Source organism: Macaca nemestrina, chromosome 14 (assembly GCF_043159975.1).
Source record: "Macaca nemestrina isolate mMacNem1 chromosome 14, mMacNem.hap1, whole genome shotgun sequence".
NCBI lineage: Eukaryota > Metazoa > Chordata > Mammalia > Primates > Cercopithecidae > Macaca > Macaca nemestrina.
In genome coordinates this window covers 50085015-50100217 of record NC_092138.1, presented here as the reverse complement: position 1 = coordinate 50100217, position 15203 = coordinate 50085015, and the positions used below count along the sequence as shown (strand labels likewise).

Below are 15203 nucleotides of genomic sequence, written 5' to 3'. Positions count from 1 at the left end.
TATTTTTTCCACACAACCAACCAGTAAGTTTTTGGTGAGGTGATACTTTGATACCATGAGAATTCTAGTAGGGATGTAGCTCAACCTTTTATCTAATAGCTTTAGTATCAAAATGTCTTTAATACTGTTTTACGTTAACCTTTCAACTTTTTAACATTTTAAATTTAAAAATATTCAAAAACATTTGTTTGCCACAAACCATAAAGTTTTACAAAAGTAAGATTCACTTTTATAATAATGGCATATTTACTCATTAATTGGAATGTGAGCACCCTCTCTCTTTTTAATTTTGCCTCAACCCTGTATAATAGCCAGTATGCTAGCCACTCATGGACCAAAAGATTAGCATACTTCCTAAAGCATTAATATCATAAAGAAAATCTAGACATGTGGGAGGTGGTGGGGGAAGTTTTGGTGGCCCAGAAGGAAATGGAGGCAGCAAGCATGATAGGAAGTGGGGTGGTGTGGGTGGTGGGCTATTGAATTTTAGACCTGACCTGGCTTTCCTGGTCCCAGAATTCCATGGAGTAGCACTGAATCTTGACTTTCATTTTCATTCTCTTGAGCATTCTGTCCTATATTATTAGCTACAGAGGTTGAATAATGTAGATCAGACAGATTTGCTCCTATTTCCACATCCAGTGTAAACCACAACACAGCTTTCTCTCTTCATATCAATTGAAGCAATGGTAGCTGGGTAAATGCAGCTGTCTTCTGACCAAATGGCAGAACATTTGTCCCAAACTTTCTACTACTTCAAGAAAGTTGCAGTGTTCTTTTCTTGGCTTTTATTCTTCTTAGCAGGTTTTCTACTAGGCATGCTTTTTGGTTTATCTGAAATTTCGCAAATGTCATCATTCTTTAGAGCCTGTTTAAATGAAGCCACAGCTTTATTATCCACTTTTATCAGTGCTATAGCATCCCAAATGTCAGAATCGTCACTCTGGCCTGTGCTGCACTAGAACTGCACCAAATCTTCCTGCTCCAGGATGCCACAGCCACTGCTGGCACCGCCCATTGCCATCGTAAGCCTACTGCCAGTTTTACCTTTCAACGAATGCATAATTTCCTAAATACTAACTACAGTCAAAAATTGTTTCCCTGAGATGATATAGCCTTCTCCTTTGGTGGCATATATTAACTTTGTTAGTCTCAATATGACTCACAGTTTGGATTTTCAGGTTCAAGAATGTGCAGAGTCATCCAAGACCTCCCTACAGGTGATTTTTTTTCAGCACATTTTACTTAGTCAAATCATCAAACTATTGATCATGTCCCCACACCTAACCAATTTATAAAATTCAAAGCCATCTGCCCTGTAAGGATTCTCCATAGTCTTGATTGCAGAGTTGATTTATGACCTAAAGAAAGAGAGATTTTCGCTTAGCTTTTGGAAATATTCCCTTCTGTAGATCAAAGATGCTGGTGATTTTCAGTAAGTTGATTGAGCAGGAATAGAACTTTTTAAGTCATCCCAGTTTCATAGAATTCACGGCATTTCTTTTCCAAGGCTGATTATTAATTTTGCATTGAAATCCCTCACAACAATAAGCCTGTTGAATAGAAACAAACTTTTGATGAATCATCAAATCATCAAATATTTTCTCTTTCTTCAAAATGAAGGGCATCCATGCTAAGTTACTTCTGATTTAAAGGTGTTTTAAAAGGATCACCAAACGTCTCCACTTGATGTCTATACTTTGTAAGAAAGACATTTTCTCTGATAAGGTATAATTGCTGCCTTCTCTGAGCATTCCTTTATGTAAAATGTGATTGGTTTCACTCCTTGAGTGATCCCTAAGTTGATTTAACTCTGGATCAGTTTGTCAATTTTAGTTGGTAACAAATGGGGAGGGAGGCAGATTTCCTGAAGGGCATAAAAATAAGATATTCATTTTGAAATCCCCTCCTCTTTCTCTTTGAACTGATTTAATACACCAGGAAGGTGAGGAGAACTGATATATAGGATGGAAACCTGAATAATTTTGACAAACCATGTGGAAGCCTTTCTTTTGTTTTAATGGAGGAATTTTGAGGATGAACCCAATTGGGAGGTGTAGGCAAATTCATAATTCCTTGGAATTTTCTTGCTTGTCTGATGGCAAAGTTAGGATGAAATGTAATCCTCCATTGTGACAAATATGCCTGCTGCTTGGCAGATTTGCTTTTTCATCCTTCCATGTGGCTTTTAATTTTGTGTGCTTCCCGAATGTAGGTCCTTTTATTGTATACCACCTATTATTTCAATAGTGTGGTATAAATTACAGTTAGGCCAATAAATAATTGTTTCTCCTCCTGGCAGGTCCATCCCACAGTTATTCTTTCGTTAGTTGTTGACTGAAGTGATTTGCCAGACTGCGAACTAGCTCTGAGGATCCCAAGTTGAAGAAGAGGCTCAATCCAGAGCTTACAGCTAGAGAGGTATTAGACAAAGAAACCAAAGGTTATGAGACAGGTGGACATGTGGTATAAGACAGTTGGGAGGACAGTGTAAGGATTTGAATGGAGTTCTACAGAGCACCAAAGATGCTTGTAACCGAACCCGTACAGGAAGGCATTCTAGGCAGAGGGAACAGTATGGACAAAGGGAAAAGCATACAGCATTTGGGGCAACTACATGTAGTTTGGTATGACTTAAAGATGGAGTGCAAGTGGTAGGAAAGCAGGAGATAAAACAGAAGAAATAGGCAGAGGCCACATGATGCCAGACCTTGTTGCTAGGGTAAGGAACTTGTGCTTGATTTAGTGGATAAATGGGCAGCTATAGTGGGGGTGGAGGTTGGAATAGCATGAACAGCTTTGCATTGTGAAGTAGGATCCCATACTTCTCCTCCAGAGAGTATCTACTGTAAGTATCCTATGATCCCAGGCTTTGGACACATTTAACACGAATCTTTGCATGTGTATCTCACTAAGTTTTCATTACATTTTTAATATATTGTGTTATCTTTTGTTGTGTAACAAATTGCCCTCAAAAGCTAGCAGCTTAAAACAATACATATTTATTATGTCACAGTTTCTGTGTAATCTAGATATGGCTTGGCTACATCTTGCAGCTCAGGATCTCTCCCATGGATGCAACCAAGATACTGGCCAGGTAATCTCAAAGTTTAACTAGGGCATGGTGTTTCCAAGTTCACTTAGTGATTGTTGGCAGGATTCAGTTTTTTTCATGGGCTGCTGGATTGAGGGCCCCAGTTCCTTGCTGGCAGTTGGCTGAAGGACACCCTCAGTTTCTTGCCACCTGGGCTTCCCAAACTGCCAGATTGCTTTATTAAAGCCAGTAAGAAAGAGAGTCTGCTGGCCGGGCGTGGTGGCTCACACCTGTAATCTCAGTACTTTGGGAGGCTGAGGCGGGCAGATAACAAGGTCAAGAGATGGAGACCATCCTAGCCAACATGGTGAAACCCCGTTTCTGCTAAAAATATAAAAATTGGGTGGGTGTGGTGGTACCCACCTGTAGTCCCAGCTTCTTGGGAGGCTGAGGCAGGAGAATCACTTGAACCTGGGAGATAGAGGTTGCAGTGAGCCGAGATCATGCCACTGCATTCCAGCCTGGTGACAAAGCAAGACTCCATCTCAAAAAAAAAAAAAAAAAAAGTCTGCTAGCAAGGTGGAAGTCATAGTCTTTTATAACCTAATCATGGAAATAACATCCCGTCACGTTTGCCATATTATGTTCATCGGAAGCTAGTCACGATGTCCTGCACTCACTCAAGTAGAAGTTCCCTGTGTTGCCATGTCAGTAGGAGGAATCTAGAATGTCATCTGGATGGCTGCCCACTTTGAAGACTGACCTTCCTCCCATTAGGAGTTTGGTGGTTGGATAAGGAATTATATTGTTTCTTGAACCAAAAGTTTTTGGATACCTGAAGACACTTCCTGATATCCCAGACAGTTGGACAAACCCAAGGAAGCAGGGGCACTTGTGGAAATTTTGTTCCTCAGTGGGGCTTCATTTTCCCCGCTGAAGGGAAATACGGCAGAGCTCTGAGGCCTGCATGAGGCAAAAAGAAGAGATTATATAGAGGAAAAGTCTCAGCTGGAATTTTTTTAGACTACCTGTTTATGGCTTCACCAATTCAAGTTTCTGGTTTGTAAATCATGGCCATTTGTCTTTCCCTTGGTGATGGTTTTGTTGTTGTTGTTTTGTTTTGTTTTTGTTTTTGTTTTTGAGACAGGGTCTCACACTTTTGCCCAGGCTGGAGTGCAATGGCATGATCTCAACTCATTACAACCTCCGCGTCCCTGGTTTAAGCAATTCTCCTGCCTCAGTCTCTTGAGTAGCTGAGACTATAGGCACCACCACACCTGGATAAGTTTTGTATTTTTAGTACAGATGGGGTTGTAGATACAGGGTTTCACCATGCTGGCCAGGCTTGGTCTCAAACTCCTGACCTCAAGTGACCTGCCCTCCTCAGCCTCCCAAAGTGTTAGGATTACAGGTGGGAGCCACCGTGCCTGGCCTCTGGGATGTTTTTAATGGCTGGAGAGCAACCTACCTCCTTACTGGCTGTTTGGAGGACACACTCCAACAACACATATTCCCTCCCGGCACTAAGGTGGCAGATTCTGCTCTTATAACAGGATATTCCATGCAACTATATATTTCATTTGTAAAACTTTCCATTGGGATTATGACTTTCTTTCAGATGTAGCTGACCCTCCCCTGGCACTGTTTTCATACAACTGTGTGTCGTTGCCTGGCCCAGAAAAGATGCCACTATCCAAATCTGCTCTTACAAACTAAAATTTCGTTTCCAAAGATATTTATCAATTCAATAACATTTATCGAATTCCGACTATAGGTCATTTGTGGTGCTAATCAGGGAGAATATAGCACCGTATCTACCCTCTAGGAGTTTACAGACTAGTGTATTTGAGGTTGATTTGTGTCATTTTATATAATCTTTTCCCTTACACAAACATTTCATCTAGTAAATGGTTCCAAGATACTTACAAATATTAATAGCAGTGTCACATTGTTCCCCAAAATGTTGAAAAATTTGTGTGATCTTATCTGTCTTGCACTTTAATGCTATGGTATATATTTAATAAAGGATTGAATTTGGTCAATGTCAAGAGTGAGGTGAGGAGAACCTACATGAGTGAGTTTGGAGTGAGTTTGGAGGAGTGTGAGTGTGCATAGCAGACTCCAGACCCAGCTTATGGAGTCAGCTTCTGGTGATTTCTTGTTCATCTTGTTCCATCTCAGCTTCCCATTTTGGTCAAATCACCCCCAACTGAATGACCATGGCAAAAACATTTCCCAAAAAGGCATTTTGAACTTGGGAATAGCGGTTGGTGAGCCCATAGTACTATTTGCACTTACTGGCTCTAAGACCTTAGTTAACCTCCCTAAACCTGTTTCTCAACTGTAAAATGGAGATAAGAAGAATACTTTAATGCATTTATTTACTAAAAAATGTTTTATTGAAAACACCATTCTTGTAGGTCCTGGGGATTCAAAGTGAATAAAAGTCCTGTCCTTCTCCAGCTACTTTCTAGTTGGCAGAAACGGTAAACAAATATGTAGCAGGTTGACAGTAGGGGTGCAATGAAGAGAATGTGAGCAGCGAATGGGATGTAGGGTGGAGATGGGGTACAGTGTACATTGGGCAGCCATCTTCTCCCTGAGAAGATGACATTTGAGAGTAAAAAAGACAAGCATTAGGGGAGAGAGGGGAATTAGTTGACAAGTGAGAGGAACAGCAAGACAAGCTAGAGTGCAGAACTGAAAGGTGATTCTCTAGAAAATACAACTGGAGAGCTCACAGGGGCCTCATGACAGCCCGCATTAGGGATTTTACTTTTCCTCCGAGTGAGACAGCCACTGGAGAGTTCTGTGCTGAGAAGCGTCCTGTTTTAAAGAACATTCTGGAGTTTGGGGGTGGATCAAATGAGATAATGCCTGAAAATCAGCAAAATGCCTGGAACATGGTAAACTCACAATAAAGATTAGCTCCAGGGAAGAGGGGCCTATGATTACACAGCATCAAGCCTTTGGGAACATGTTTGCACATTTCTGTGTCCTTCAATCATATAGACTTGAATCCTAAGAAATGGAGTTTTTTTTTTTAAAGGATGTTCACTCAAAACCAGCGGGGTTTACCCACTTTCAGGGATGGCAAGGGGCATAAATTTTAGAGAAGGATTAACTATTTAGAGTTTAGAGACTCAAAATGATAACATGTTTAAGGATACCTTTGGAACAGCTCAGAGCATACCCACTGAAGGCCAAGGGGCTGCCCTCTGTGCATTTTTGCTAACAGCTTTGCATAGACTGGATTTATGAAGTGCCACCCCATCTGCTAAGCCCCATGGGGATTCAGAAAAGCCGAGGCTGATTTTGATGGTGTGGAGGAGTGAGAAAACAAATTGGGGATTGATGCAGGGATGAAGGTGGGTGCTGAGCCACTGTGCCAAATTTAGTGTCAACACTGAACCGCTAGGTAGGAATGAGTTTATACTGAGAAATAGCAAATGAGAGCTTGCTCAAGAGGTTTGCTGAGAATAAGTGCTTCTTAATGGATTAGGTTGTGACTTCAAATTGAAAATTAATACACAGAAAGAGTCAAGCTCAGAGAAGGGCCACCTGGCTGTTCAACTCTGGCCTGAGAGATGGTCATGGGGGTTTGGGTAGGAGATGATTCCTGTTTGCAAGTGTGAATAAATTTTGAGTGGAGGAGGAAGTGTCTTGGAAACACAATCCTTCATAAGTATACATCCAAGGTGCCCGTTACAGCAAGTTCTTGAGAACAGTAGGTCCCAGGATCCACCATGTGCCCAGCAGTTTCTCCACAATCTAGGAAGCTAGGCAATGGGGCTTTTTCTCTCTCTCTTATCTGTGGAATAGAAAGGATCCATGAGGCATCACAGAGCGCCGAGTTCTTTCCAGCCACGTTGCCTCTTCTAACAGCATTTGCTTCAGTGGTGGTTTGACAGACTTGGGTGTTTTAGCAAATGTGCAGGGCCTAAGGTCAAAGAAAGCAGGCCAGGGTGCACTGTGTTCCCCATTGTTCCCTTTTCCCTTCTTGTCTTCATTTCTGTTCTCCCAGGTTTCCCTCAGGTCTCTCCTCACTCCTTCCTTTTCTCCTGTCACTCATTGTTGTCTCTCATTTGCTTTCTTTTCCCGCCATTCTTTTATGCCAGATTTCTCTTCTTTAATCACCGCTATTAGGCATTTGAAGCAGTGAGTGATGTGTGTGTTTGGCTGCAATCGTTCCAAACATTGGTCGTTGCCATAGTGTTCCTTTAGCATGAAGCCAGGGAAGTGTAGAAAGCTTTTGTGTCTGCCCTGGGGAAGGAGGACAGCCTCCTGAAGGGGTCTGAGTGCAGAGCAAGAGGTGGATAGTAATTTAGAAAGCAGGAATTTGCCGTCAAAGCTTTGGGGAGGTTTAGAAGAGGCTATTTATAATCCATCAGGGGATTAAAAAAAATAGGCAGGTTCTGGGATATTGCTATAGATCACCTAGACAAGATGAAAAGATAAAGCAGCTCAGGAAATGTGTTTACAGATAAGAGGCAAGTTTTAAAAGCAGGGCCATGATCATGGGGACTTTGACTGATTATACCTACTAAATAATGTATAAATGAATGTTATTCAACAACTACAGATATTGACTGACAAAACAACAGTGGGCAAATGGAGGCAAAAGCATAAGCCTTAGCAATAAATCTCTGTAGTCCAGGCTCCGCGCATGGTACTCCCTTGTGGCCATGGCCTTTCCCTCTTGTCCTCCAGCTAGGCTCCTTGCAGCTAGCTTTGGGGGGAGCTGATACATCATTCACTTGTGCGTTCATTTATTGTCACACATTTGAGTGCCGACTCTGGGTCAGACAGGATACATTTAGGAGAAAAGATTCAGCCTCAGCCCTGAAGGACCTCATGGGAGGCAGACAGGAAACAAACCCAGCTAACAAAAATAAGATAATGAAACATGTAGAGATGTAAACAAAATGTATTGAAAACCTAGGAGGAACACCTCAGTATCAGAAGTAACTCAGAACTAGGACCTGGTGTTTTTTAACTCCAGTGGAAAGAGTCTTGAGATATTCCTAAATGGCATGGAGAGAGAAAAATCCAGCAATCTTTGACTTCCTCTTTCTTAGGATTAATTATAAATATCAAGAATGGCGTACATTCCAAGTTCACTGAGGAACTAGAAGTGAGTCTAAAATGAATCCAGCCTTCGTCATTTATTTCCCCCAACTCTTAAAATAAGCTGGTGTTTGGTTTTTTGGTTTTTGTTGTTGTTATTTGTTTGTTTGTTTGAGACATGGTCTCACTCTATCACCCAGGCTAGAGTACAGTGGTGCGATCTCGGCTCACTGCAGCCTCAACCTCCCAGACTCAGGTGATACTGTAGGTGTGCACCACCATTCCTGGCTTTTTTTTTTTTTTTTTTTTTTTTTTTTGTAGAGACGATGTTTTGCCATGTTCCCCGGGCTGGTCTCGAAATCCTGGACTCAAGTGATCCTCCTGCCTTGGCCTCCCAAAGTGCTGGGATTACAGGCATGAGTCACCATGCCAAGCCATCATAAGCATTTTTTTTTTAATTCTTTGAGATAAAAAGATCCAAGTAGGCCAGACAATGGAGAGTTTGTTTCTTTTTTGTTAGATGGAGAGAATGAGAATGTGGCAACTTTGGGGAGCAGATTTTTCTATAGTTGGAGAAAACCTTGTTGAAGACCAAGGCCTTTGGATTACAGTTGGATTTAACCATGTGGGTTGCTTCTATGAGTCAATACTTTTAAGGTAATTCAATGCAAAGACAGTGGGTAATATCTGGAAAATGGCAAGGACAACTGTGTCTCACAGTAAAACATACCCTTCTCTTTGGGGGTCACTAAACTCTAAGCCACCGATCTTCAGTGTTGTGGGAAATTCTTAGAAACCTCAGAATTATTTCACGAAGACCAGATGGCATATATTAGTTTCACTAAAAATAGCGGGCTTCTATTTGGCACAGAAGGCCTCCTTCATCTTCAGATTTCCATCTAGAGAACTAAAGATGTCCAGTCATCAAAAGTCCATGGGTCATTGCTAAATGGCGTCAAGGAGGAAATACAGGGGCTGTAGTAAGCCAGGTTGGGAGTTTGATTATAAGCACTCACTCTCTAAAAGCGATTAGCAGTAATATTATGAAGCCTAGCAAAGATTAAAAGAAAACATTGTCCCAACCAAGAACAATTAAATTAGAATCTTTGGTGGTGGGGTGCCAGGTACCAGCACTTTTTCAAGCTTCTCAGGTGATTCTAATACGCAACTAGCACTAAGCATCCCAGCCCTCGGGGCTGCTAATCTCGGACAGATGTGACTCAGTAACTGAGATTCAGCATAATTTTCAAGGTGAGAGTTGTACATGTTGCTCAGTGCAGAAAACATGGAATCGGGTTACTCTAAATTTGTTAGAGCAGGGTCCCCAAATGTTACCTTTTGCTAGAAGTGTGGTTGGGTTACAACAAACAGATTTCTATGGCAGAAAGTCCGAGTAGAATGCGAATGAGCACAGGATGCAATCAGACCACTGGGGCTCACTAGGCCTTTCTTAGCTTCTGTTTTGAAAGTCCAAAATTGTTCTCATCCAGACAGGCATTTGAAAGGACTGGAAAGATTTGGATAGGAAGCCCTAGAGAGATAGACATTTGCTGAGTTGAAGCCAAGGATCGAGTCTCATGCGTGTGAAAATCTAATACAGGTAAATCTCCAACATATGGCAGCACTAATTCCTGAGAAAGGTCATGAGTGAGCACCATAAGCACGAACAAAGCCTTCAAGCCCAAAGCTTTGATTATGCAAAATAGCTATTTGTGGCACTTAAGTACAGTGGTCACCCTGGATTTTCCAGAGTGGTTTAGATTTTGGCTCCATTATCAGTGTGTTATATCAATGTCCCGTTTTTTGAAATCCCAGTACCTGATGCCCAGTGAATATACACTCGTGTTGGTTGAACTGAAGTACATTTCCCCCTCCAAGTTGCGTGTCATACACAGAACCAAACTCTAGCCACTGAGCACCACAGACACCAAATGAGCTGAGGGCAGGGCACCCCAGGAATGAAGGTCATGCCCTGTGGCAACCTCACTGGATACGCAAGGTGGAAACTGGCTTCCTGCTGGTGCATGAGCCATTCCCTGCCTTCCTTTCAGACAGCCCAGCTCTAAATCTACCTTCTCCAATACTGGAACTTCCTTTTTGGGTACTATGACTATATCTCAAAGCAAAGATCTAGGCATGGCTCTCCCATTCCTATTAATTTTGAGCATTGACATCTGCTTTGGGATCCACACATCTGGCTCCAAGCAATACTACATCCCCACTCCACAGCTGTGGTTCCCCATATGGCCCCACCATCCCTGTAGGATACAAAACTTACCTTGACAGAGCACTTGTTTGCATTATCCCCCTGGAAAACAGGGTGCATTATTCACCCATATATTTTGGGGAAGAAAAGCAGCTGTTTTCAGCTAATCTAGTTGTTCTCAGCCCTGGCTGCACCCATGCCTATACTCCACACCTCTTCCCACACCCTTTGTGGCAATCTCAGCTTAAGCTTTTGTCACTGTGTTGAAATTACACCACTAGTGCTTTGTTTTGTTTTGTTTTGCATTTCTGGTAGGATCATTAGCTCATACAAGGGTCATCAGGGAAGGAGCCATCCAGCTCCCATCTCTTTCTGTGGAGCAGCATAATGACTGTGTGCACTCATTGCAGGGAGCCTCAGGCACTCAGACCCACAGGGGACTGGTGTGAAGCTCCTCATTTCAAATGCTCCACTCTGTTGCTCTATCTGAACATGAGGACCTTCTCTTGGCAGCTTAGATCTTCTATTACGGCAAAGGATTGGCTCCAACCAAAGGGAGCCAGTTGCTGGTGGAAAATACGATTACCAACACAGAGGCAGCTGCTGTTGCTCTTTGTTTTTCTAACTTTCAAAAGTGTGGAACAGTAGTTAAAGCCTCCAACAATCTTATTCCTTTCTATCCCATTTCATTTCACCAAGGGTTCAAGATAGCTACACTCCAAGTAACATCTTAAATGATCATATTCAAAGCATGATGCCACACAGGGATAAGAATAGCAATTTTTTTTTTTTGATCAATATGCAAACCTGACTCCGTCATTCAGGGTTACAGCTCTCCAGTGTTTTGGCCTCTCATCACATGGCTCCGATGTGTGAATCTTCTGTATAGAACCTCTTGGTTGGTGAAAGTCTGAACTGAAAAGGTACCAGTATCTGTTAAGACAATCCTGTTAACCTGTTATTACCTGCCAATTACATTGTTCCTTGTTTAGAAATCCAGTTGAAAGAGGCACGCTAAGAACCCCATCAGAAGTAGCTGGTGTGGGTTTTTTTAAGTATGGGTAGAGAATCTGCCTACAGCAAGTAACACCAGTGCTGGCATGCCCAGAAAATTCCAGCTGGAGGTGGGAGTAAGTGGCACTTGGCAAAGTTGCCCTCTTGACCTAATTGTTTAATTTGGATGGAAAAACGTGTTTTGTTTATGTATTTTTTTCAGGGAGCCATTACGGTGAGTCTTTCCAGTATAATTTCCACTGAGACCTTTCTTATTTAGCTCAATTTTCTCTTGGGCTGAGGCTGACAGAGGCATGGTTGATGGGAGAATCTGTCACCCTGTGGAGCTGAACAGTCTTCAAGATAAAGCTGCCTGCTGGCCTTTCACACCCAAATTCCCTGAAACTTGGTCACGTCCCAGCCAATGTCCTCTGCCTTTTGATGCGCTCCACTGTGAGGGGAGAACTAGAAACCGTGAAGAGTGGGTCCACTTGTTCCTACTGTGCAGTGAGATGGGAATTTGGTTACATTAAAAAATCCATCTGTATTCCTTTTATCATGCAGATGAAGTAAAAAGGAGTATATAAAATAAATTTATAGTTTTGCATTTAAAAGAGACACAGACAGAGAGAGAAAGAGAGACCTTTGGCCTTTGTTATTTGTTTAACATCTGCAGTCCTGCTGGACCACTAGCTTGGCGAGGGCAGCTGGCAGGCAAGCCTGTGTGCTGTTGCAGCCAAGTCCCTAGCACAGCTCATAGTAGGGGCTCAGTAAATGTTGAATTAATAATTAATCTCCGTATCAAATTTCCTCTTTGTCCGCAGTCGTGAAATTCATACGTGTCTTAAGTTTCAAAGCACTGAGTGAATATAGCTTGCCCTAAAGCAAACAAACAAAAATAGCATTGCTTTGAAAGATCTCGTTTAGCACCTTAGTTACCACAAGTGCTCATTAGGGCTTTCTTTTTCTCTTGAAGGTGTACATTTGACTGAGAGTGTGTAAGTGGGTTATGTGACTAGCCAAATGCCTTCTCTCTTCTGTACTTGAAGCCCTGTTCTCCCAAGCTGAAGAGTAGATGACTACAGGGAAAATGTGACTCATAGCAAGTGTTCTTATTAAATCACCTTGAAGTGTCTCTTGTAAAAGATAACTCCCTGCATTGTAGAAATGTCTTTGACAAGAGAGGATTAGGGTGAAATTGCAATTACCTTGACATAAAGGAATGAATTAACTTTCCAACTTGCATTTTTGCAAGGCATAGATTCAAGCTGCTTGGAATATAAACATTGAACACATTCACAATAGCTTGGGGCACTTGAAAATTGAAAAGATGGGCAAGGAGCCCCAAGATGCTAGGCAACTTCAGAGGTATTTCTCACCACAGAGGGAGTGCCTGCCTGGACAGAAACCGCCAGTGCAGTTGTGCAGTGTCTGCTCATGTGTCAGCAGGGTTTAGGGGACTGTCAGGACAAATACCTCCTGGAGCTGACGCCTGCAGGGTCTGCCTGGAGGAAATAGAGAAATGCTCTTCCAAGATTTGACTTCCAAAACTACCCATTCACTTGACTCAGCAAATATTGACCGAGCACTTACTATGTGTTGGGCCACGAGTTCAGGCAGTCTTGGCTGTCAGGGACTTGGAAAAGTCAGACGTTAAACAAATCGTGTGGGCATGAACCTCAGTCAACAATTCATGTGCAAAAATATACACTTTTGTTTGTTTTTTTTAAGTCAAAGCTGACTGTAAGCTTTCATCCTGCCAGGGCAGCAGGAAATTCCAACTCCTAGGTTTGCACCAGAAGCCCAGGGCCTTCACGAGGATTATGAAAACACAGGAAGGGCCTCTGGTTTCTGGTCCATCCTAGCTACTGCCAACATCTCTATTTTACCTCAGTCTCCAGATGGGCAAGCAGGCCAAGATGTGAGGCAGCTCAGCGTGTTCTGCTGTGTCAATGTGACCTGTGGGCATATGAATCTCCACCTGAGCTGGAAAGTCCATGACAAGGCCCTGGCTTCCTCAGGTGCACACCTGGGCCATCTGTCTGAGGGCTATTCACAGCTCCCTAGGCGTGCTTCTGTTGGAGACACAGGGAGGCTCTATCCAGGGAGGGGAGGGGGTGGTCCGCAGAATAGGGCCTGAGCCACTCTTAGATGATAGTGGAGTGGGTACTCTTGTGCAGCTTCTAATAGGAGACTGGGTACTTCTTGTTCAACTTATTTCCTCTATCATCTGTCATATTCTTAACAGAAGCCATGGCAACATATGACTTAAAATTGTTAAAAAGCCTAGCACTTTGGGAGGTCAAGGTGGGAGGATCTCTTGAGGCCAGGAGTTTGAGGCTCCAGTGAGCCACGATTGTGTCACTGCATTCCAGTCTGCGTGACAGAGCAAGACACTGACTCAAAAAAAAAATTGTTTAAAAGGCTGAATTTTTAGTAAATGTGTTCAGGGGAAAAGCATTCCACTAACCCTTGGCTACATTTCAGTCTGGTCTCTGCTAAGCTCAGCATCTGTCTACCGTCATCCACCTTGAGAATTTCTCTCCTCTGTCTTCCTGCCATTGAAGGAAGGGCTCCCTCCCTTTGCCCTGCCTGCAGAGGACTGGGTGTTTTACATGAAGAGCAACGTCTTCCTCCAGCTTCCACTTTCCCTCTGGAAAAATCCCCACAGCAAAGGAATAGAAAGCCAGGCACCTGGTAAAAATGAAGACATGGAGCAACAGAACACCCAGGAAAGAACGGCTCAGCAGGCTGTCCCACCAGGCCCCGATCGCAAAGCGCATGAGGATAATGAAAGAGGAATTGTCTGCAGCCAAGGGGCACATGGTGGGCTGGTCTGAGGGGCCAGAGTAGGCCTCCTGGAAAATGTGATGACTAGGATAAGATCTCAAGGATGAAAAAGAAGGTAGCCAGGGAAGCAGGGTTAGGATGTTTACAGGGCCAGGTCTGAGAGGGAGAGGGGGAGTCAGAGAGGGAGCAGGCATTGCCTGAGATCTGAGCAAAAGCCCAAAGGGCAAGAGACGAAATATCGATGGTGACCCAATGGTTGTTGAGTCTGTCCTTGTCCACTGGGTCCCTTACAGAAGGGTTTTTCCTCATGTGGTTTGTTTGTATGGGGAATGTGTATTTAGGGACAGCACAGATAGAGGCAAGAAGGAATCAGAATGGAACCCGCAAAGGTGGAGGGGAAGGAGCCACAGCCCCTAGAGCCACCACATGTGCAGATCCAAGACGGAATGGAGCTCGGAACTGGCACTCTGGAGTGAGTTACTGATATTCTCACAGTCTCAGCATCTCTGTTTGTAAGATTAGAACAGTAATTCTCACATCCTAAGTTGTTGTGAGACTTTAAAAGTCTGGTGCACAGTGGACATTAGGCCAGGCCTGGGCTGCTTGCCCTCAGCTCTATTCCCTCCCAGTCCTTGCTCTCTCTGTGTGGCAGGAAGCCATCCCTGCAGTCTCCGGTGTCAGCCAGATCCCTGGCCAGCGAGGCCTTGGCAGGAGATTGGACGGTGGGAGGAGGGAGGAAGCCCAGCTATGTCTACCCTCTTTCTCTGCTCCTGCCTAGTTCCAATTTCCTCCTGACAGAGCTGCCATGGTCCTCATTTCCACTTAGTAGGTGACCCAGGCCCCAAGTCTTGCCTAACCCTGACATTCCATTTGTCTGTGCAGTTGAGGCATGGTAGCAGCTTTCTGTTCTTGCTAATCTCTGGGTTGTATGCCGTCTCCTGTTTGGCTTCTCAGCCTCTCTATCACCTGTTACCTCTTCTCTGCACCAAATCCCCTCTGCTTTAAACTCTCAGCATGATTTCTGTTTTCCTGGATGAATGATAAGCATTGCAGGGAGTAGCAGTAGTTCCTCTTCCCTTTGACCACAGCTGTGGGTTGAATTGTGTCCTCCAA

At 43.4% G+C, this 15203-nt stretch overlaps 1 pseudogene; it reads right to left on the bottom strand.

The window, feature by feature from the left end:
- Positions 1–253: 253 nt before the first annotated feature.
- On the bottom strand, positions 254–1071 carry LOC139358143 (survival motor neuron protein-like; annotated as a pseudogene).
- Positions 1072–15203: the final 14132 nt, after the last annotated feature.